We start from the raw sequence: 24054 nt of genomic DNA, 5'->3' as shown, positions 1-24054 counted from the left end.
AAAATAAAAAATAAGATAAAATTATTAAGAAATAATTTATTAAGAAAAAAAAATTTTTACGTAAAAAAAAAAAAAAAAGGACGGACCAAACCCTAGGACAAATGGTGAAAGCAAAGCTATACAGACAAAATCTCACACAGTAGCATACACATATACACTCACAAAAAGGGGGAAAAATAATATATCTTGCTCCCAAAGTCCTCCTACTCAATTTGGGATGATTCGTTGTCTATTCAGGTATTCAACAGATGCAGGTACATCAAGTTGTTTGTGGAGCTTTAATCCACTGCTTCTGAGGCTGCTGGGAGAAATTTCCCTTTCTCTTCTTTGTTCATACAGCTTTGGATTTGGACCCACCTCTGTGTGTAGGTCGCCTGAGGGCGTCTGTTCCTCGCTCAGACAGGATGGTGTTAAAGGAGCAGCTGATACGGGGGCTCCAGCTCACTCAGGCCGGGGGGAGGGAGGGGTACGGATGTAGGGTGAGCCTGCAGTGGCAGGGGCCGACATAACATTGCAGCAGCCTGAGGCGAGCTGTGCATTCTCCTGGGTAAGTTGTCCCTGGATCACGGGACCCTGGCAGTGGCGGGCTGCACAGGCTCCTGGGAGGCAAAGTGTGGATAGTGACCTGTGCTCGCACACAGGCTTCTTGGTGGTGGCAGCAGCAGCCTTAGCATCTCATGCCTGTCTCTGGTGTCTGCGCTGATAGCCGTGGCTCACGCCCTTCTCTGGAGCTTCTATAGGTGGCGCTCTGAATCCCCTCTCCTCGTGCACCAGGAAAAAAGAGGCAAGAAAAAGTCTCTTGCCTGTTCGGCAGCTCCAGACCTTCTCCCTGACTCCCTCCCGGCTAGCTGTGGTGTGCTAACCCCTTCAGGCTGTTGTTCATGCTGTCAAGCCCAGTCCTCTCCCTGGGATCCGACTGAAGCCCGAGCCTCAGCATCCAGCCCCCGCCCACCCCGGCAGGGAAGCAGACAAACCTCTCGGGCTGGTGAGTGCTGGTCGGCACCTCTCCTCTGTGGGGGAATCTCTCCACTTTGCCCTCTGCAACCCTGTGGCTGCGCTCTCCTCTGTGGCTCCGAAGCTTCCCCCCCCTGCCACCCGCAGTCTCTGCCCACAAAGGGGCTTCCTAGTGTGTAGAAACCTTTCCTCCTTCAGAGCTCCCTCCCACTGGTGCAGGTCCCATCACTATTCTTTTGTCTCTGTTGTTTCTTTTTTCTTTTACCCCACCTGGGGAGTTTCTTGCCTTTTGGGAGGTCTGACGTCTTTTGCCAGCATTCAGTGGGTGTTCTATAGGAGCAATTCCACGTGTAGATGTATTTCTAATGTATCTGTGGGGAGGAAGGTGATCACCGTGTCTTACTCCTCCGCCATCTTGCCAGTAGATCCTGTATTTGCTTTTAAGTTCTCGTCTCACACTCAGTTTGCTTTGACCACCAGGTGACATAACGCTTCAGAGCAGCCCTGTCCCTATTCTTTTCTCTGTTTTTTCTTTTTTCTTTTATTTTACCCAGGTATGTGGGGAGTTTCTTGCCTTTTGGGAGGTCTGAGGTCTGAGGTCTTCTGCCAGTGTTCAGTGGGTGTTCTATAGGAGCAGTTCCACGTGTAGATGTATTTCTGATGTATCTGTGGAGAAGAAGGTGATCACTGCATCTTACTCTTCTGCCATCTTCTCAAATCCTCTTTATTTTTTTTCCTCCCTTTTGTTCTGAGCTATATGGAGGACAGGTTCTTGGTGCTACAGCCAGGCGTCAGGGCTGTCCCACTCTGTTTGGAGAGCCAATTTCAGGACACTGGTCCACAAGAGACGTCCCAGCTCCAAGTAATATCAAATGGTGAAAATCACCCAGAGATCTCCATCCCAATGCCAAGACCCAGCTCAACTCAACGACCAGTAAGTTACACTGCAGGACACCCTATTCCAAACAACTAGCAGGACAGGAACACAACCCCATCCATCAGCACAGAGCCTGCCTAAAGTCATGATAAAGCCACAGACACCACAAAACACACCACCAGACTTGGACCTGCCCACCAGACAGAAAAGATAAAGCCTCATCCACCAGAAGACAGGCACTAGTCCCCTCTATCAGGAGGCCTACACAACCCACTGAAACAACCTTAGTCAATGGGGAGACACACCAAAACAAAGGAAAATGCGGACTTGCAGCCTGCGAAAATGAGACCACAAGCACAGTAAGTTAAGCAAAATGAGAAGACAGAGAAAAACACAGCAGATGAAGGAGCAAGGCAAAAACCGACCAGACCTAACAAATGAAGAGGAAATAGGCAGTCTCCCTGAAAAAGAACTCAGAATAAGGATAGTAAAGCTGATCCAAATTTTTGGAAATAGAATGGAGAAAATACAAGAAACGTTTAACAAGGAACTAGAAGAATGAAAGAGCAAACAAAGAGTGATGAACAACACAATAAATGAAATTAAAAATTCTCTAGAAGGGTTCAATAGCAGAATAACTGAGGCAGAAGAACGGAGAAGTTACCTGGAAGATAAAATAGTGGAAATAACTACTGCAGAGCAGAATAAAGAAAAAAGAATGAAAAGAATTGAGGACGGTCTCAGAGATCTCTGGGAAAACATTAAATGCACCAACATTCGAGTTATAGGGATTCCAGAAGAAGAAGAGTAAAAGAAAGGGACTGAGAAAATATTTGAAGAGATTATAGTTGAAAAATTCCTTAACATGGGAAATGAAATTGTTAATCAAATCCAGTAAGCACACAGAGTCCCATACAGGATAAATCCAAGGAGAAACACGCCAAGAAACATATTAATCATACTATCAAAAATAAAATACAAAGAACAAATATTAAATGCAGGAAGGGAAAATAACAAATAACACATAAGGGAATCCCCATAAAGTTAAGAGCTGATCTTTCAGCAGAAACTCTGCAAGCCAGAAGGGAGTGGCAGGACATATTTAAAGTGATGAAGGAGAAAAAGCTACAACCAAGATTACTCTACCCAGCAAGGATCTCATTCAGTTTTGATGGAGAAATTAGAAGCTTTACAGACAAGCAAAAGTTCAGAGAATTCAGCACCACCAAACCACCTTTACAACAAATGCTAAAGTAACTTCTCTATGCAGGAAACAAAAGAGAAGGAAAACACCTACAATAATAAACACAAAACAACTTAAAAAATGGTAATAGGAAAATACATATCGAAAATTACGTTGAATATAAATGGATTGAATGCTCCAACCAAAAGACATAGACTGGCTGAATGGATACATATAAAAAACCCGTATATATGCTGTCTACAAGAGACCCACTTCAGACGTAGGGACACATACAGACTGAAAGTGAGGGGATGAAAAAAGATATTCCATGCAAATGGAAATCAAAAGAAAGCTGCAGTAGCAAATCTCATATAAGACAAAACAGACTTTGAAACAAAGACTAGTACAACAGACAAAGAAGGACACTACATAATAATGAAGGGATCAATCCAAGAAGATATAACAATTGTAAATATGTATGCACCCAACATACGAGCACCTCAAAATATAAGGCAAATACTAACAGCCATAAAAGGGGAAAACGACAGTAACACAATCATAGTAGGGGAGTTCAACACTCCACTTTCACCAATGGACATATCATCCAAAATGAAAATAAATAAGGAAACACAAGCTTTAAATGATACATTGAACAAGACGTGCTTAATTGATTTTTATAGGACATTACATCCAAAGACAGCAGAACACACATTCTTCTCCAGTGCTCTTGGAACATTCACCAGGATAGATCATATCTTGGCTCACAAATTAAGCCTCGGTAAATTTAAGAAAATTGAAATTGTATCAAGTATCTTTTCTGACCACAACGCTATGAGACTAGATATCAATTACAGGAAAAACTCTGTAAGAAATACAAAAACATGGAGGCTTAACAACACACTACTTAACAATGAAGAGATCACTGAAGAAATCAAAGAGGAAATCAAAAAATACCTAGAAACAAATGACACTGAAAACACAAAGACCCAAAACCTATGGGATGCAGCAAAAGCAGTTCTAAGAGGGAAGTTTATAGCAATACAAGCCTACCTTAGGGAACAAGAAACATCCCAAATAAGCAAACTTACCTTACACCCAAAGCAATTAGAGAACAAAGAGCAAAATAACCCCAAAGTTAGCAGAAGGAAAGAAATCATAAAGATCAGATCAGAAATAAATGAAAGAGAAATGAAGGGAACGATAGCAAGGATCAATAAAACTAAAAGCTGGTTCTTTGAGAAGATAAACAAAATTGATAAACAATTAGCCAGACCTATCAAGAAAAAAAGGGAGAAAACTCAATACAATAGAATTAGTAATGAAAAAGGACAAGTAACACCTAACACTGCAGACATAAAAAGGATCATGAGAGATTACTACAAGCAACTCTATGCCAATAAAATGGACAACCTGGAGAAAATGGACAAATTCTTAGAAATGGACAACCTGCCGAGACTGAACCAGGAAGAAATAGAAAATATGAACAGACCAATCACAAGCACTGAAATTGAAACTGTGATTAGAAACCTTCCAACAAACAAACGCCCTGGACCAGATGGCTTCACAGGGGAATTCCATTCAAACATTTAGAGAAGAGCTAACACCTATCCTTCTCAAACTCTTGCAAAATATAGCAGAGGGTGGAACACTCCCAAACTCATTCTACAATGCCACCATCACCCTGATACCAAAACCAGACAAAGATGTCACAAAGAAAGAAAACTACGGGCCAATATCACTGATGATCATAGATGCAAAAATCCTCAACAAAATACTAGCAAAAAGAATCCAACAGCACATTAAAAGGATCATACACCATGATCAGCTGGGGTTTATTCTAGGAATGCAAGGATTCTTCAATATACACAAATCAATCAACGTGATACACCATTTTAACAAATTGAAGGAGAAAACCCATATGATCATCTCAATAGATGCAGAGAAAGCTTTCGACAAAATTCAACACCCATTTATGATAAAAACCCTGTGGAAAGTAGGCATAGAGGGAACTTTCTTCTACATAATAAACACCATATATGACAGACTCACAGCCAACATCGTCCTCAATGGTGAAAAACTGAAACCATTTCCACTAAGATCAGGAACAAGACAAGTTTGCCCACTCTCACCACTATTATTCAACATAGTTTTGGAATTTTTAGCCACAGCAATCAGAGAACAAAATAAATACATGGAATCCAAATCAGAAAAGAAGAAGTAAAGCTTTCACTGTTTGCAAATAACATGATACAATACATAGAGAATCCTAAAGATGCTACCAGAAAACTACTAGAGCTAATCAATGTATTCGGTAAAGTAGCATGATACAAAATTAATGCTCAGAAACCTCTTTCATTCCTATACACTAATGACGAAAAATCTGAAAGTGAAATTAAGAAAGCACTCCCATTTACCATTGCAACAAAAAGAATAAAATATCTAGGAATAAACCTACCTAAGGAGACAAAAGACCTGTATGCAGAAAATTATAAGACACTGATGAAAGAAATTAAAGATGATACAAATAGATGGAGAGATATACCAAGTTCTTGGATTGGAAGAATCAACATTGTGAAAGTGACTCTACTACCCAAAGCAATGTACAGATTCAATGCAATCCCTATCAAACTACCACTGGCATTTTTCACAGAACTAGAACAAAAAATTTCACAATTTGTATGGAAACACAAAAGACCCCGAATAGCCAAAGCAATCTTGAGAACGAAAAATGGAGCTGGAGGAATCAGGCTCCCTGACTTCAGAATATACTACAAAGCTACAGTAATCAAGACAGTACGGTACTGGCACAAAAACAGAAATATAGATCAATGGAACACGATAGAAAGCCCAGAGATAAACCCACGCACATATGGTCACCTTATCTTTGGTAAAGGAGGAAAGCATATACAGTGGATAATAGACAGCCTCTTCAATAAGTGGTGCTGGGAAAACTGGGCAGGTACATGTAAAAGTATGAAATTAGAACACTCCCTAACACCATACACAAAAATAAACTCAAAATGGATTAAAGACCTACATGTAAGGCCAGACAGTATCAAACTCTTAGAGTAAAACATAGGCAGAACACTCTATGACATAAATCACAGGAAGATCCTTTTTGACCCTCCTCCTAGAGAAATGGAAATAAAAACAAAAATAAACAAATGGGACCTAATGAAACTTAAAAGCTTTTGCACAGCAAAGGAAACCATAAACAAGACCAAAGGACAGCCCTAATAATGGGAGAAAATATTAGCAAATGAAGCAACTGACAAAGGATTAATCTCCAAAGTTTACAAGCAGCTCATGCAGCTCAGTAACAAAAAAACAAACAACCCAATCCAAAAATGGGCAGAAGACCTAAATAGACATTTCCCCAAAGAAGGTATACAGATTGCCAACAAACACATGAAACAATGCTCAACATCATTAATCATTAGAGAAATGCAAATTATAACTACAATGAGATATCATTTCACACCAGTCAGAATGGCATCATCAAAAAATCTAGAAACAATAAATGCTGGAGAGGGTGTGGAGAAAAGGTTACACTCTTGCAGTCTTGGTGGGAATGTAAATTGATACAGCCGGTATGGAGAACAGTATGGAGGTTCCTTAATAAACTAAAAACAGAGCTACCATGCGACCAGCAATCCCACTACTGTGCATAGACCCTGAGAAAACCAGAATTCAAAAAGTTTCATGTACCAAAATGTTCATTACAGCTCTATTTACAATATCCAGGACATGGAGGCAACGTAAGTGTCCATCAACAGTTGAATGGATAAAGAAGATGTGGCACATATATAGAATGGAATATTACTCAGCCATAAAAGGAAACGAAATTGAGTTATTTGTAGTGAGGTGGATGGACCAGAGTTTGTCATACAGAGTCAAGTAAGTCAGAAAGAGAAAAAATATACCATATGCTAACGCATATATATGGAGTCTAAGAAAATAAAAAAAAAAGTTTATGAAGAACCTAGGGGTATGACGGAAATAAAGACACAGACCTACTAGAGAATGGACTTGAGGATTTGGGGAGGGAGAAGGGTAAGATGTGACAAAGTGGCAGAGTGGCATGGATATATATACACTACCAAACGTAAAATAGATAGCTAATGGGAAGCAGCCACATAGCACAGGGAGATCAGCTCGTTGGTTTGTGACCACCTAGAAGGGTGGGATAGGGAGGGTGGGAGGGAGGGAGATGCAAGAGGGAAGAGATATGGGAACATATGTATATGTATAACTGATGCACTTTGTTATAAAGCAAAAAGTAACACACCATTGTAAAGCAATTAAACGCCAATAAAGATGTTAAAAAAATATGCTTCATTTTCAAGAAGATTCATAGAAAGGACTTTCTGACAAGTACGGGTTTCTGATAGCTTTCAGATCATGCCACTTAGCTCCATAAGAAATTGAAGAATTCTAATGGAAACCCTGATGGTTTCATAAACTGTTAACACAGGATTAATTATATAGTACTGAGTGAATGAATGAATATGGTTATAATTTTGTTTTTTGTCTAAAATATTACTAGCTTTTAATACTTGTTTTCCAGATATAAGGAAGCATTTCACATTAGGCTAATTATGATGTATAGCAACTTTGTAAATTATACCATTTTAAGTAGATTTGAAGCATTTATCTTTTCTCTCTGCCTGACCCCTGCAGAATTTGGAAACTTTTAGTGAGTATTCTTATTTTTATGGCAATATAGTTATTTGCATGTGTTTAATAAGAATCTATTCTCCTTATAAGAGGACACAATTGAAAATATTGGTTATGTTACCATGGCTTTGACTGAAATGTAATATATTGAAAATACATAAAATCAAGTGTGAGCAGACAATTTCAAAGAGCTAAGGTGGACTTTATGGGGTCACGAAGCCCCTTTGAAAAACAACAAGGTCCTTTGCTGACAGGGTTCCCAGCAGCCTTTCCAAGTACGTAAGGAAGTGCACTTTCTAATAGGTGCAGGGACCTCAAGGTATTTTGGATGCCTACGAGAAAGGAATTTGCCTAAATCTGTAGATATCACAAACACAGTCTGATGACACATCCTTGGCGTGGCTTTCCTGGACTTGATACAATTTTTAAAAGTTCAATTTGAGATTCTTTATGAAAATTTCCACACAGCCAATTCAAAAGAGCCTATAGGATCAATTATCCAGACTTATTTTGCACAAAAATTTGTCTTAATTTGCTAGATTTGGTTAAAATTAGGATAATCTAGAGAGGAAAAATTATGTTTCAATAATATACCTTTGTGGATACTGAGGTTTTGTATATACTGAGGTTTTGTATTTATTATCTACATCCAAGATGTCTTCTTGTTGCTATGTTACATTATTGTAAGTTTAACTGAATTATTAAAAGGATATCCTGAACTTGTTTCTGAAGTTGATCACAGTCTATCTTTGGATGATGATCAGATGCCTCATGACGTACAACAAGGGGATTATGCATACTGGAAAAGGCATCATTTAAAGAACTATCCCTCTAACCTAGATGAAAGAACCATTATCAGGTATTCTTCATAAGCTCCTTCACAGTGAAACTGAAGGAAATTGACTCTTGAATTCATATTTTCATTTAAGACAGCCTTTTAAATTGGACTGGTATATAGAAAGGACTGCTGACTTCAAATGAAACCCACATCAGGATGATAAGAAAATGACAACAGTAGACAGCTGACCCAAGAATCTGGGCCAGGCCTGTAAGACTCATCCTATTAATTCAATGTGAACTGTTTTCCAAATGTTTATCTCCTTATCAAAAGTAAAAGTTATTGTATTACTTCTAGCTATACTTCTGCTTCAATTTTCAGGAGAAAAAGAAAATTCTCTAGTGAAGTTATAACAGAGTATAACTACTCATAACATGTAACACTTCTTGCTTTAAGCCCACTGCTAAAAGCACATGTACAATGTTTCTGTGACAATTCAGTATAACTAATAAAATGTATAGCCTATAAAATGTTTCCCCATCAGCATGCCTCTGTGTTAGTTTACTATGTCTGATTAGTTTTCCCCAACGTGGATAACTATATATATGTATATCCTAGGAGGGGGGATCAATATGGCAGAGTAAGAAGATGTGAAGCTCACCTCCCCAAACAAACACATCAAAAATACTTCTACATGTGGAGCAATTCACACAAAAAACTACCTGGAAACTGGCAGAAGAACTCCTATACAACCAAGGCTGCAAAAAGAGTCCCATGTAACTGGGTAGAACTGGGAAAAAAAGCATAAGGTCAGGATCTGTGCCCCTGAGAAGAGTCTAAAAGGAAAAGAAAGACTGCATGGGCAGACTCTCACCCTGGGGAGTGAACCACAGTCCCAGGGTCTTATGTGGAGGAGACAAGCCCCCTTTGCTGCTGGGAGAACCACTGGGACAGACAGAAGGACTGAGAAGCCTAGATTCCACTCATGAGGAGTGCGTATGTACTGGCTTGCCAACAGACAGGGCTGATGGAGAGAGTTCTGCACTGGCAACTGCTGCCTCACCACGCTCCCCAATCTGAGCTGACAAACACCCCGACTCTGTTCACTCAACACCACAGTTTGACATGGGATGTAGGGAAGTGAGGTCCTGACAAAAACCTTGATCTAGTGACACAAAGATACCCAGGGTGCCTGGGGAGTAGTCTGGATGAAGCAGCAGCAGCCATTTCTGGTGAATACTCAAACAGCACCACAGAGGTTGCCCTGACCTGTGAAGGCAACACAGCCACTTTAGCCCCCATGACCAACAAGCTGTGATCCCTACTCTCAGCCTAGTGAATTATCTGAGTCTACCCACTCCACATCACAGCCTGGCACTGGATCTGGGGCAGAAAGTTCCTTTGGGGTGGCAGATCTGAGACTGGTTCTCCAAACTCCTCACCTGGCTTCCTTGTGAATAAATCCTTTCTTTGCTCCAAACCTGAGCATCCCAGCATTTTGTCTTGCTATGTGTCAGGCAAAAAAACTTGATTTGATAACTTTGGTGGGAAAAGTGAATATTCACATGCGAAGAACGAAGTAGGATCCTTATCTTACACCATATACAAAAATGAACACCCTGGTGGTGCAGTGGTTAGGAATACGCCTGCCAGTGCACAAGACACGGGTTCAAGCCCTGGTCCAGGAAGATCCCACATGCCACGGAGCAACTAAGGCCATGCACCACAACTACTTAGCCTGTGCTCTAGAGCCCGTGAGCCACAAATACTGAGCCCACACACAGCAACTACTGAAGCCCGTGCGCCTAGAGCCCGTGCTCCACAACTAGAGAAGCCACTGCAGTGAGAAGCCTGTGCACTGCAACAAAGAGTAGCCCCTGCTCTCTGCAGCTAGAGAAAGCCCGTGCCCAGCAATGAAGATCCAACACAGCCAAAAATAAATAAATAAGTAAATATATACATATTTTTTTAAAAAGTAAGAACTAAAACTATGAAACTCTTAGAAGAAAATAAAGGGTAAACAATTCATGATATTTGATTTGGAAATGATTTCTTTTTTACTGAAGTATAGTTGCATAATATTATATAAGTTAAAAGTGTACAAAATTGTGATTCAGAAATTTTAAAGGCTATACTCCATTTATAGTTATTATAAAATATTTGCTATATTCTCTGTGTTGTAAGATATATCCTTGTACCTTTTTTTTTACCTAATAGATTGCACCACTTAAACCGCTACCCTTATATTTATCAATGATTTCTTGAATATGACACCAAATTTGAAGGCTACAAAAGTAAAGATAGATAAATTTGAACACATCAAAATTTAAAAAAAAAATCTGTATCAAATGACCCAATCAAGAGTTGGAAAAGTAACCGATAGAATGGAAGAGAATATTTTCAAATTATATACTGATAGTTAATATTCACACTGAATAAAGAACTTCTACAACTCAACAACAACAACAAACCCAATTAAATATTTTTTAAAAATGGACAAAGGACTTGCATAGATATTACTTCAAAGATGTAAAAAATGGCCAATAGGTATACAGAAAGATGATCAACTTCACTAATCATCAGCAAAACACAAATTATAATCGCAATAAGATATCACCACATTCCCACTGGGATGGCTTGTATAAAACAAACAAACCAAAAAATAACAAGTGTTGCTGAGAATGTGGAGAAATAAGAACAATTGTGCATTATTGGTGAGAATTGTAGAAGGATGGAGCCTCTATTGAAAATGATATGGCAATTTCTCAAAAATTAAAAAACACAATTTGCATATGATTCAGTAATTCCATTTCTGGGTATATAGCCAAAACAATGAATGCAGGAAGTTGAAGCAATATTTACACACCCATATTCATAGCAGGATTATTCATGATAGCCAAAAGGTGAAAGTAACACACATGTCCATTGGTGGATGAATGGATAAACAATATCTGGTATATATATACTATAATGCAATATTACCATATGTGCGTGGGTTTATCTCTGGGCTTTCTGTCCTGTTCCATTGATCTATGTTTCTGTTTTTGTGCCAGTACCAAACTGTCTTGATTACTGTAGCTTTGTAGTATAGTCTGAAGTCAGGGAGCCTGATTCCTCCAGCTCCATTTTTCGTTCTCAAGATTGCTTTGGTTATTCGGGGTCTTTTGTGTTTCCATACAAATTAAGACATATTTTGTTCTAGTTCTGTGAAAAATGCCAGTGGTAGTTTGATAGGGATTGCATTGAATCTGTACATTGCTTTGGGTAGTAGAGTCACTTTCACAATGTTGATTCTTCCAATCCAAGAACATGGTATATCTCTCCATCTATTTGTATAATCTTTAATTTCTTTAAACAGTGTCTTATACATTTCTGCATACAGGTCTTTTGTCTCCTTAGGTAGGTTTATTCCTAGATATTTTATTCTTTTTGTTGAAATGGTAAACGGGAGTGTTTTCTTAATTTCACTTTCAGATTTTTCGTCATTAGTGTATAGGAATGCAAGAGATTTCTGTGCATTAATTTTGTATCCTGCTACTTTACCAACTTCATTGATTAGCTCTAGTAGTTTTCTGGTAGCATCTTTAGGATTCTCTATGTATCGTATCATGTCATCTGCAAACAGTGACAGCTTTATTTCTTCTTTTCTGATTTGGATTCCTTTTATTTCTTTTTCTTCTCTGATTGCTGTGGCTAAAACTTCCAAAATCATGTTGAATAATAGTAGTGAGAGTGGGCAACCGTGACTTGTTCCTGATCTTAGGGGAAATTGTTTCAATTTTTCACCATTAAGGACGATGTTGGCTGTGGGTTTGTCATATATGGCCTTTATTATGTTGAGGAAAGTTCCCTCTATGCCTACATTTTGCAGGGTTTTTATCATAAATGGGTGTTGAATGTTGTCCAAACCTTTCTCTGCATCTATTGAGATGATCATATGGTTTTTCTCCTTCAATTTATTAATATGGTGTATCACGTTGATTGATTTGCGTATATTGAAGAATCCTTGCATTCCTGGGATAAACCCCACTTGATAATGGTGTATGGTCCTTTTAATGTGCTGTTGGATTCTGTTTGCTAGTATTTTGTTGAGGATTTTTGCATCTATGTTCATCAGTGATACTGGCTTGTAGTGTTCTTTCTTTGTGACATCTTTGTCTGGTTTTGGTATCAGGGTTATGGTGGCATCGTAGAATGAGTTGGGGAGTGTTCCTCCCTCTGCAATATTTTGGAAGAGTTTGAGAAGGATAGGTGTTAGCTCTTCTCTAAATGTTTGATAGAATTGGCCTGTGACACCATCAGGTCCTGGGCTTTTGTGTGTTGGAAGATTTTTAATCACAGTTTCAATTTCAGTGCTTGTGATTGGTCTGTTCATATTTTCTATTTCTTCCTGGTTCAGTCGCGGCAGGTTGTGCATTTTTAAGAATTTGTCCATTTTCTCCAGGTTGTCCATTTTATTGGCGTAGAGTTGCTTGTAATCTCTCATGGTCGTTTCTATTACTGCAGTGTCAGTTATTACTTCTCCCTTTTCATTTCTAATTCTATTGATTTGAGTCTTCTCCCTTTTTTTCTTCATGAGTCTGGCTAATGGTTTATCAATTTTGTTTATCTTCTCAAACAACCTGCTTTTACTTTTATTGACATTTGCTATTGTTTCCTTCATTTCTTTTTCATTTATTTCTGATCTGATCTTTATGATTTCTTTCCTTCTGCTATTTTTGGGGTTTTTTTGTTCTTCTTTCTCTAATTGCTTTAGGTGCAAGGTTAGGTTGTTTATTCGAGATGTTTCCTGTTTCTTGAGGTAGGCTTGTATTGCCATAAACTTCCCTCTTAGAACTGCTTTTGCTGCATCCCATAGGTTTTGGGGCGTCGTGTCTCCATTGTCATTTATTTCTAGGTACTTTTTGATTTCCCCTTTGGTTTCTTCAGGGATCACTTCGTTAATGAGTACTGTATTGTGTAGCCTCCATGTGTTTGTATTTTTTACAGATCTTTTCCTGTAATTGATATCTAGTCTCATAGCATTGTGGTCGGAAAAGATACTTGATATGATTGCAATTTTCTTAAATTTACCAATGCTTGATTTGTGACCCATGATATGATCTATCCTGGAGAATGTTCCATGAGCACTTGAGAAAAATGTGTTTTCTGTTGTTTTTGGATGGAATGTCCTATAAATATGAATTAAGTCCATCTTGTTTAGTGTATCATGTAAAGCTTGTGTTTCCTTATTTATTTTCATTTTGGATGATCTGTCCATTGGTGAAAGTGGGGTGTTAAAGTTCCCTACTATGATTGTGTTGCTGTCGATTTCCCCTTTTATGGCTGTTCGTATTTGCCTTATGTATTGATGTGCTCCTATATTGGGTGCATAAATATTTACAATTGTTATATCTTCTTCTTGGATCGGTCCCTTGATCACTATATAGTGTCCCTCTTTGTCTCTTGTAATAGTCTTTATTTTAAAGTCTATTTTGTCTGATATGAGAATTGCTACTGCAGCTTTCTTTTGATTTCCATTTGCATGGAGTATCTTTTCCCATCCCCTCACTTTCAGTCTGTATGTGTCCCTAGGTCTGAAGTGGGTCTCTTGTAGACAGCATATATATGGGTCTTGTTTTTGTATCCATTCAGCTAGTCTGTGTCTTTTGTTGGGAGTTTTTAATCCATTTACACTTAAGGTAATTATCGATATGTATGTTCCTATTCCCATTTTCTTAAATGTTTTGGGTTTGTTATTGTAGGTGTTTTCCTTCTCTTGTATTTCTTGCCTAGAGAAGTTCCTTTAGCATTTCTTGTAAAGCTGGTTTGGTGGTGCTGAACTCTCTCAGGTTTTACTTGTCTGTAAAAGTTTTAATTTCTCCATCAAATCTGAATGAGATCCTTGCTGGGTAATCTTGGTTGTAGGTTTTTCTCCTTCATCACTTTAAATATGTCCTGCCACTCCCCTCTGGCTTGCAGAGTTTCTGCTGAATGATCAGCTGTTAACCTTATGGGGATTCCCTTGTGTGATATTTGTTGTTTTTCCCTTGCTGCTTTTAATATGTGTTCTTTATATTTAATTTTTGATAGTTTGATTAATATGTGTCTTGGCGTTTTTCTCCTTGGATTTATCCTGTGTGGAACTCTCTGTGCTTCCTGGACTTGATTAACTATTTCCTTTCCCATATTAGGGAAGTTTTCAACTATAATCTCTTCAAATATTTTCTCAGTCTTTTTCTTTTTCTCTTCTGCGACCCCTATAATTCGAATGTTGGTGCGTTTAATATTGTCTCAGATGTCCCTGAGACTGTCCTCAGTTCTTTTCATTGTTTTTTCTTTACTCTGCTCTGCAGTAGTTATTTCCACTCTTTTATCTTTCAGGTCAATTATCCTTTCTTCTGCTTCAGTTATTCTGCTAGTGATCCCTTCTAGAGTATTTTTAATTGCATTTATTGTGTTTTTCATCATTGCTTGTTTCCCCTTTAGTTCTTCTAGGTCCATGTTAAATGTGTCTTGCAGTTTCTCTATTCTATTTCCAACATTTTGGATCATCTTTTCTATCATTATTCTGAATTCTTTTTCAGGTAGACTACGTATTTCCTGTTCATTTGTTAGTTCTGGTGTGTTTTTCACTTGCTCCTTCATCTGCTGTGTGTTTTTCTATCTTCTCATTTTGCTTATCTTACCGTGTTTGGGGTCTCTTTTTGCAGGCCGCAGGTTCGTAGTTTCCCTTTTTTTTTTTTTTTTTTTGGTGTCTGTCCCCAACGGCTAAGTTTGTTTCAGTGAGTTGTGTAGGCTTCCTTCTGGAAGGGACTAGTGCCTGTGTTCTGGTGGATGAGGCTGTATCTTGTCTTTCTGGAGGGCAGGTCCACGCCTGGTTGTGTGTTTTGGGGTTTCTGTGGCCTTATTATGATTTTAAGCATCCTCTCTGCTAATGGATGGGGCTGTGTTCCTATCTTGCTAGTTGTTTGGCATAGGGTGTCCAGCAATGTAGCTTGCTGGTCATTGAGTGAAGCTGGGTCTTGGTGTTGAGATGGAGATCTCTGGGAGATTTTCACCATTTGGTATTACTTGGAGCTGGGAGGTCTCTTGTGGACCAGTGTCCTGAAGTTGGCTCTCCCACCTCAGAGGCACAGCCCTGATGCCTGGCTTCATCACCAAGAGCCTTTCATCCACACGGCTCTGTATAAATGGGAGAAAAAATAGAAAGAAAGAAAGAAAGAAAGAAAGAAAGAAAGAAAGAAAGAAAGAAAGAGGATACAATAGAATAAAAGAAAAGTAAAATAAAATAAAGTTATTAAAATGAAAAATAAAAAATAATTATTAAGAAAAAAAATTTTTACGTAATAAAAACAAAAATACGGACAGACAGAACCCTAGGACAAATTGTGAAAGCAAACTATACAGACAAAATCTCGCACAGAAGCACACACATACACACTCACAAAAAGAGGAAAAGGGGAAAAAATAATATATCTTGCTCCCAAAGTCCACCTCCTCAATTTGGGATGATTTGTTGTCTATTTAATTATTCCTCAGATGCAGGTATATCAAGTTGATTGTGGAGTTTTAATCTGCTGCTTCTGAGGCTGCTGGGAGAAACTTCCCTTTCTCTTCTGTGTTCGCCCACCTCCTGTGGTTCAGCTTTGGATTTGGCCCCGTCTCTGCATGTAGGTCGCCTGTGGGCATCTGTTCTTTACTCAGGCAGGACGGGGTTAAAGGAACAGCTGCTTCAGGGGCTCTGGGTTACTCAGGCCGGGGGGAGGGAGGGGTACGGATGCAGGGCGAGCCTGCAGTGGCAGAGGCCAGTGTGACATTGCACCAGCCTGACGTGCTATGTACGTTCTCCCGGGTAAGTTGTCCCTGGATCACAGGATCCTGGCAGTGGCGGGCTGCTCAGGCGCCCGGAAGGGGTGGTTTGGATAGTGACCTGTGCTTGCACACAGGCTTTTTGGTGGCAGCAGCAGCAGCCTTAGCGTCTCATGCCCATCTCTGTGGTCCATGCTAATAGCCACGGCTTGCGCCTGTCTCTGGAGCTCCTTTAAGCAGGGCTCTGAATCCCCTCTCCTCGCCACCAGGAAACAAAGAGGGAAGAAAAAGTCCCTTGCCTCTTCAGCATCTCCAGATTTTTCCGGGACTCCCTCCGGGCTAGCTGTGGTGCACTAACCCCTTCAGGCTGTGTTCACGCCGCCAACCCCAGTCCTCTCCCTGCAATCTGACTGAAGCCCAAGCCTCAGCTCTCAGATCCCACCCGCTCTGGCGAGTGAGCAGTCAAGCCTCTCAGGCTGGTGAGTGCCGGTCGGCACCTCTCCTCTGTGCGGGAATCTCTCTGCTTTGCCCTCTGGACCCCTGTTGCTGCACTCTCCTCTGTGGCTCCAAAGCTTCCCCCCTCCGCCACCCGCAGTCTCCGCCTGCGAAGGGGCTTCCTAGTGTGTGGAATCCTTTCCTCCTTCACAGCTCCCTCCCACTGGTGCAGGTCCCATCCTTATTATTTTGTCTCTGTTTTTTCTTTTTTCTTTTGCCCTACCCAGGTACGTGGGGAGTTTCTTACCTTTTCGGAGGTCTGAGGTCTTCTGCCAGTGTTCAGTAGGTTTTCTATAGGAGCGGTTCCACTTGTACATGTATTTCCGATGTATCTGTGGGAAGGAAGGTGATCTCCGAGTCTTTCTCTTTAGCCATCTTCTCCTCTCTCTGGTTATCTATTTTAAATATAGCAGTGTGTATATGTCAATCTCAAACTCCCCATCTATGTCTCCTCCCACCCTTCCTCCCAGTAACCGTAAATTCATTCTCTAAGTCTGTGAGTGTGTTTCTGTTTCGTAAATAAGTTCATTGTAGAAATAAATTTACCTAAGGAGGCAAAAGACTTGAACTCCGAAAACTATATGATGCTGATGAAAGAAATCGAAAATGACACAAATGGAAAGATACACCATGTTCTTGGATTGGAAGAATCAATATTTTCAACACGACCATACTACCCAAGGCAATCTACAGATTCAATGCAATTCCTATCTAATTAGCAATGGTATTTTTCACAGAACAAGAACAAAAAAATTTTAAACTTTTATGAAGATGCAAAAGACTTTGAATAACAAAAGCAATCCTGACAAAGAAAAACAGAGCTGAAGGAACCAGGCTCCCTGACTTCAGACTATACTACAAAGCTACAGTCATCAAAACAGTATGGTACTGACACAAAAACAGAAATATAGATCAATGAAACAGGATAGAAAACCCAGAAATAAACCCACACACCTACGGTCAATTAATCTTCGACAAAGGAGGCAAGAATGTACAATGGAGAAAAGACAGTCTCTTCAATAAATGGTAGTGGGAAAACTGGAGAGCTACATGTAAAAGAATGAAATTAGAATATTCTTTAACACCAGACAAAAAAATAAATGCAAAATGGATTAAAGACCTAAATGGTAAGACTGGAAACTATAAAACTCTGAGAGGAAAACATAAGCAGAACACTCTTTGACATAAATCACCACAATATCTTTTCCAATCCATCTCTTAGAGTAATGGAAATAAAAACAAAAATAAACAAATAAGACCTAATTAAACTCAAAGCTTTTTGCATAACAAAGGAAACCATGAGCATAACGAAAAGACAACCCTCAGAATGGGAGAAAATATTTGCAAATGAAGTGACCAATAGGGATTAATATACAATATCTACAAACAGCTCAGTATCAAAAAAAAACAAACAACACGATCAGAAAATGGACAGAAGACCTAAGTAGTCATTTCTCTGAAGAAGCCACACAAATGGCCAAGAGGAACATGAAAAGATGCTCAACATCACTAATTATTAGAGAAATGCAAATCAAAACTACAATGAGATATCACTTCACACCAGTCAGAATGGCCATCATCAAAAAGTCTACAAGCAATAAATGCTGGAGAGGGTGTGGAGAAAAGGGAACACTCTTGCACTGTTGGTGGGAATGTAAATTGATACAGCCACTATGGAGAACAGTATGGAGGTTCCTTAAAAAACTAAAAATAGAGCTACCATATGATCCAGCAATCCCACCCCTGGGAATATATCCATAGAAAAACATGGTTCGAAAATATACATGCAACCCAATGTTCATTGCAGACTGTTAACAATAGCCAAAACATGGAAGCAACCTAAATGTTCATGGGCAGATGAATGGATAACGAAGATGTTGTACATATATATAATGGAACATTACTCAGCCATTAAAATGAATGAAATAATGCCATTTGCAGCAACATGGATGGATTTGGAGATTATCATACTAAGTGAAGTAAGTCAGACAGAGAAAGACAAATATCATGTGATATTGCTTACTTGTGAAATCTAAAAAAAAAGGTACCAATAAAGTTTTAATTGATACTTCTGTGTTCCTAAAGAAAGTATTTGTAAAATTGCTCTATCAAATCAGAATTGATACATTTGTGGACTGAAAAAAATGTACAACCTAAAAGTTGAGAATTATGTTTAATTTGGTGGACTTTCTGAGGATTTCAAGCCCAGAGGCAGCCTCTCAGATAGTTCTGAGGGACTGTTCTGAAAGGGGAGAGGAGGAGCCAGGATATATAGGAGTTTTGCAACAAAGACCAGGTAGTCAGAACATGAAAAGATTATTGTTAATTATAGAAAACGAGATATTTCAAGTTAAGGAATTTAGTGCTTTTCTATGTATGGAAAGATGTAAGGGTCTGTGTGAATTGAAATCATTCCTTTGATACGCACCTTGCTACCCAGGGCCAGTATCCTGTTCTTTTCCATCCTGAGTTCACTCACGGCTCAATGGTGGGGTTGACCATAGTGGCTTGATGGCTGCAACATCGTTTGTTTACAGATATGGCAGGCAACATTTTTCATTCATACATTCCACTTCTTCCACATGCATAATGGGGGAAAAGTCAATGAATCTACTAGATTTCTTATCTTTAACAAATCTATAGTATTATTTTATTTAAATATTGAATCCAAGAAACCTTTTTATGCTTAGGATAACATGCTCTGTTTTGGGAGTATGATGGATTGAAAGGAGACACAGGAGATGAAATTGGAAAAGTAGGCCGAGGCTTAATTATGAAAGGCTTTGAATGCTAAAGAGTGAGAAAGTAGCTTTATACATGTAATCTCATTTTTAATTTACTCTCTTTGAATAAAATATTATAAAGTTTTTCCATTTCCAGTGTTTATTTACTTGGAAACATGGAGAACTGAGGGATCCTTAGAAACTCTGTTCTACTAGTTGTTAAATGACATAATAACAAGGTCATTGAAAACTCAAGGCTCTCTGTCCTGGTTTCATATCCTCCCAAAGAAATCCCATCTATTTCCCATAATGAAAGGATTATACTAAACCAATCAATGGAATGTGAAGAAAAAGAATAAAAGACTATAACTTTCCAGTAGGAAGTGTGGTATTCTCCAAAACATCTGTTTTCCTGTTCCCCTTTGGGGAGCAGCCACATTCCACATTCTTTGGATGGGTTTGTTATCAAATTGGGTCCTGCTGCTTGCCACTTACAAAATCAATACTCACAAATGTTGGTAGAAAGGAAAGATGCCTTTAATCAGAATGCTGGCAATCTGGGGAGATGGTGGACTCAACGTCCCCATAAAACCACCTCCCAGGATTCTGCTCAGCCATGAAAGCTTTTAAAGGGAAACAGGGAAGTAATATCAGTTAATCATTGAAACAGGGGGTCAGAGTTGTCGCCATTACCCACTGCATGCAGGCTGTGTGCAGGCTTGTTAACTCCTTGTGATCTTTCTTTAGATGCTCTCTTGTTCACAAGTTTGTTCATGAGATTACTGAAGGGGAAGCTAGGGAAGAGATCTGGCCTTCTGTTAATTACTTATTCTTCATTTCTACTTCTTTGATATATGGAAAGAACCAACAAGTTAGACAAAATAATGTGTGATCAAAAGATTTGAAAGGTGTGCTAGGGCCAGAGATGAGTAGAGCATGGGGGTGTCTGGTTTAAGGTTAGTGTCAAGACAAAGGGGTGCCTCCTGCAGAGAGCTCTTTCCTGCAAAGAGCTTTTCCCTGCCAAAAATACCTGCTTAAAAATCCCCACTTGTCAGAACATCATTCAATTTCTATGGAATCATGGGCAAAGTTCTATCTTCTGTAACTTCTTCATGCTGACATAGGGAGGAAGATGTCGACATGGGTCTGTAGCATCTCTTTGCTGACAGTTGTAATTGCCCATTTACATATATGGGCAGAGGAAGCTACAATTTTTTGATGCCCACAAAGATATAGGTTATCATGAGTAATATTGTTAATCCCATTCTCGTAAGGCCAGTTTTTAGAACTGTGCTAGCTATGGACTCAGTATTGCTCAAGATGGAGTAGTATATAATGGCTGTAGTCTGATCATCATGCAATTAGCTTTTTCCCTCTGGTGGCAGTTACAGTATCTGTAAATACAACTCAGGAATGTCCATAAGACACAGATTTTGACTCTATTTTCCTAATCTTTAGCTCCTTGAGACTGCTTTTTTGTGACTCAGGGAGGCCTGGGAGACTTCAGCTTTTCTATAAACAAGAGACAGGAGACATGGAGGGGCTTTTGTACTTGGTGGGGGGGGGTGGCCACAGGGTTCTGCTTAGTTCCAGCTTCTGATTACTATAAGATACTCATGTTAATCTTATCCTCTTTACCAACGTGAATTGATACAGTAATCCAGCTCTAATTTCAAATATACATCTAGAATCATCAAATAACAATACTCTAGTAAAGTGGTTGTGAAAAGAATTCTTCTTTCTTCCCCCGATAAGAGAAGATGTAACCTAGTTTGTCATTGTTATGACAGAAATCAGACTGAAGATCAAGTCAATATGTAGAGGAGGGAAGAGTTAAGAGAAGATCAGAGAAAAAGCAAAAGTGCCTTGATAAAACCATGTCCTGACCAAACCTAAGATATTCCATTAAATGAGAAAATAAATTAATTTACTATATAACCCATTTTGATTTGGGTTTCTGCTGTTTGCCTCCAAAACAATTTTAATGGATATACTCACCTTGCTGAATAGTAGGGAAATCTTGCTGAAACTTTATACTAGGCAAAGATTCAATAAATACCCCTTTTATAGTTCTCACTTTTTTTTTTCTTTTTGCCATGGCCATTTACTACTTTTATTTTCATTAATTAATTAATTTATTTATTTTCAGCAGCGTTGGGTCTTCATTGTTGTGCCCGGGCTTTCTTTAGTTGTGGTGAGCAGGGGCTACTCTTTGTTGCGGTGCATGGGCTTCTAATTGTGGTGACTTCTCTTGTTGCAGATCAAGCGCTCTAGGCATGCGGGCTTCAGTAATTGTGGCACACAGGCTCAGTAGTTGTGGTCGTGGGCTCTAGAGTGCAGGCTTAGTAGTTGTGGTGCATGGACTCAGCTGCTCTGCAGCATGTGGAATCTTCCTGGACCAGAGCTCGAACCCATGTCCCCTGTATTGGCAGGTGGATTCTTAACAACTGTACCACCAGGGAAGCCCCCATTGACTACTTTTATATTAAAACCCCTGAACCAAAAATATATACACATATATATTAAACACAGAGACATAAATACATATTCAATATTTTTACAGCATTGGTGTTATGGTGAAAATGCATTATGTGCTACTCTTTCTATTTTCTTTTACAGATTCTTTGTACTACTGTATAACGTACCATATTTTAAGCATTTCCTATGTCATACAATGAGCTTTGAAGCATTACATATGTAATGGAACATAGTAATATGATATGTGCCATAATGTAAACATAAGCATATCACTGGGAATTTCTTTCTAATTAATTGATATACATCTTTTAAAAATAAATGCCATGAGGAGACCCTCAACATGGTGGAAGAGTAAGACGTGGAGATAACCTTTCTCCCCACAAATACATCAGATATACATCTACATGTGGAACAATTCCTACAGAACACCTACTGAATGCTAGCAGAAGACCTCAGACCTCCAAAAAGGAAGAAACTGCCCACGTACCTGGGTAGGGCAAAAGAGAGAAGAAAAAACAGAGACAAATGAATAGGGACAGGACCTGCACCAGTGGGAGGGAGCTGTGAAGGGGGAAAAGTTTCCATACACTAGGAAGCACCTTCACTGGCAGAGACAGGGGTGGGGGGTAAGCTTCGGAGCCACAGAGGAGAGTGCAGCAACAGGGTTGCTGAGGGCAAAGCAGAGAGAATCCCACAGAGAGGATCGGTGCCGACCAGCACTCACAGACTGAGAGGCTTCTCTGCTTCCTGGTGGGGCGGGTGGGGGCTGGGAGCTGAGGCTCCAGCTTTGGACCCCAGGGACAGGACTGGGGTTGGCCACATGAACACAGCCTGAAGAGGGCTAGTGCAGCACAGCTAACGGGGAGGGAGTCCGGGAAAAAGTCTGGAACTGCCTAAGAGGCAAGAGACTTTTTCTTGCCTCTTTGTTTCACAGTGCGTGAGGAGAGGGGATACAGAGCACCCCCAAAACGAGCTTCAGAGATGGCCACCAGCCGTGGATATCAGCATGGACCCCAGAGATGGGCATGAGACGCTAAGGCTGCTGCTGCAACAAGCAAGAGGCCTGTGTGCAAGCCCAGGTCAGTATCCACACCTCCCCTCCCGGGAGCCTGTGCAGCCTGCCACTGCCAGGGTCCCGTGATCCAGGGACACTTTCCTGGGAGAGCAAACGAAGTGCCACAGGCTGATGCAATGTCACGCTGGCCTCTGCCACTGCAGGCTTGCCCTGCATTCCATACCCCTCCCTCCCCCCGGCCTCAGTGAGCCGGAGCCCCCAGTCAGCTGCTATTTTAACCCCATCTTGTCTGAGCGAAGAACAGACGCCCTCAGGTGACCTACATGCAGAGGCGGGGCCAAATGCAAAGTTGAAGCCCAGGAGCTGTGCGAACAAGGAAGAGAAAGCTAAATCTCTCCCAGCAGCCTCAAGAGCAGCAGATTAAACCTCAACAGTCAACTTGATGTAACCTGAATCTGTGTAATAACTGAATAGACAACAAATGAACCCAAATTGAGGCAGTGGACTTTGGGAGCAACAATATATATATTTTTCTTTTTCTATTTTTGAGAGTGTGTATGTGTTTGCTACTGTGTGTGATTTTGTCTGTATAGGTTTGCTTTTACCATTTGTCCTAGGGCTGTGTCTGTCCGTTTTTTTGTTGTTGTTTGTTATTTAGTATAGTTTTAGCACTTGTTATCATTGGTGGATTTGTGTTTTGGTTTGGTTGCTCTCTTCTTTCTTTCCTTTTTTAAATTATTTTTTAATTTTTTTAATTTTCAATAATTGTTATTTTTTATTTTAATAACTTTATTTTATTTTTAATTTTCTTCTTTCTTTATTTCTTCCCTTTTTCTCCCTTTTATTCTGAGCTGTGTGGATGACAGTGTCTTCATGTTCCAGCCGGGAGTCAGGCCTCTGCCTCTGAGGTGGGAGAGCCGAGTTGAGGACATTGGTCCACCAGAGACCTCCCAGCTCCATGTAATACCAAACGGTGAAAATCTCCCAGATATCTCCATCTCAAAGCCAACACGCAGCTCCACTCAACGACCAGCAAGCTACAGTGCTGGACACCCTATGGCAAACAACTAGCAAGACAGGAAC

Source organism: Balaenoptera acutorostrata, chromosome X, assembly GCF_949987535.1.
Source record: "Balaenoptera acutorostrata chromosome X, mBalAcu1.1, whole genome shotgun sequence".
Lineage (NCBI taxonomy): Eukaryota > Metazoa > Chordata > Mammalia > Artiodactyla > Balaenopteridae > Balaenoptera > Balaenoptera acutorostrata.
The sequence above is the reverse complement of the archived record's forward strand: the minus strand, read 5'-3'. Positions refer to the sequence as shown.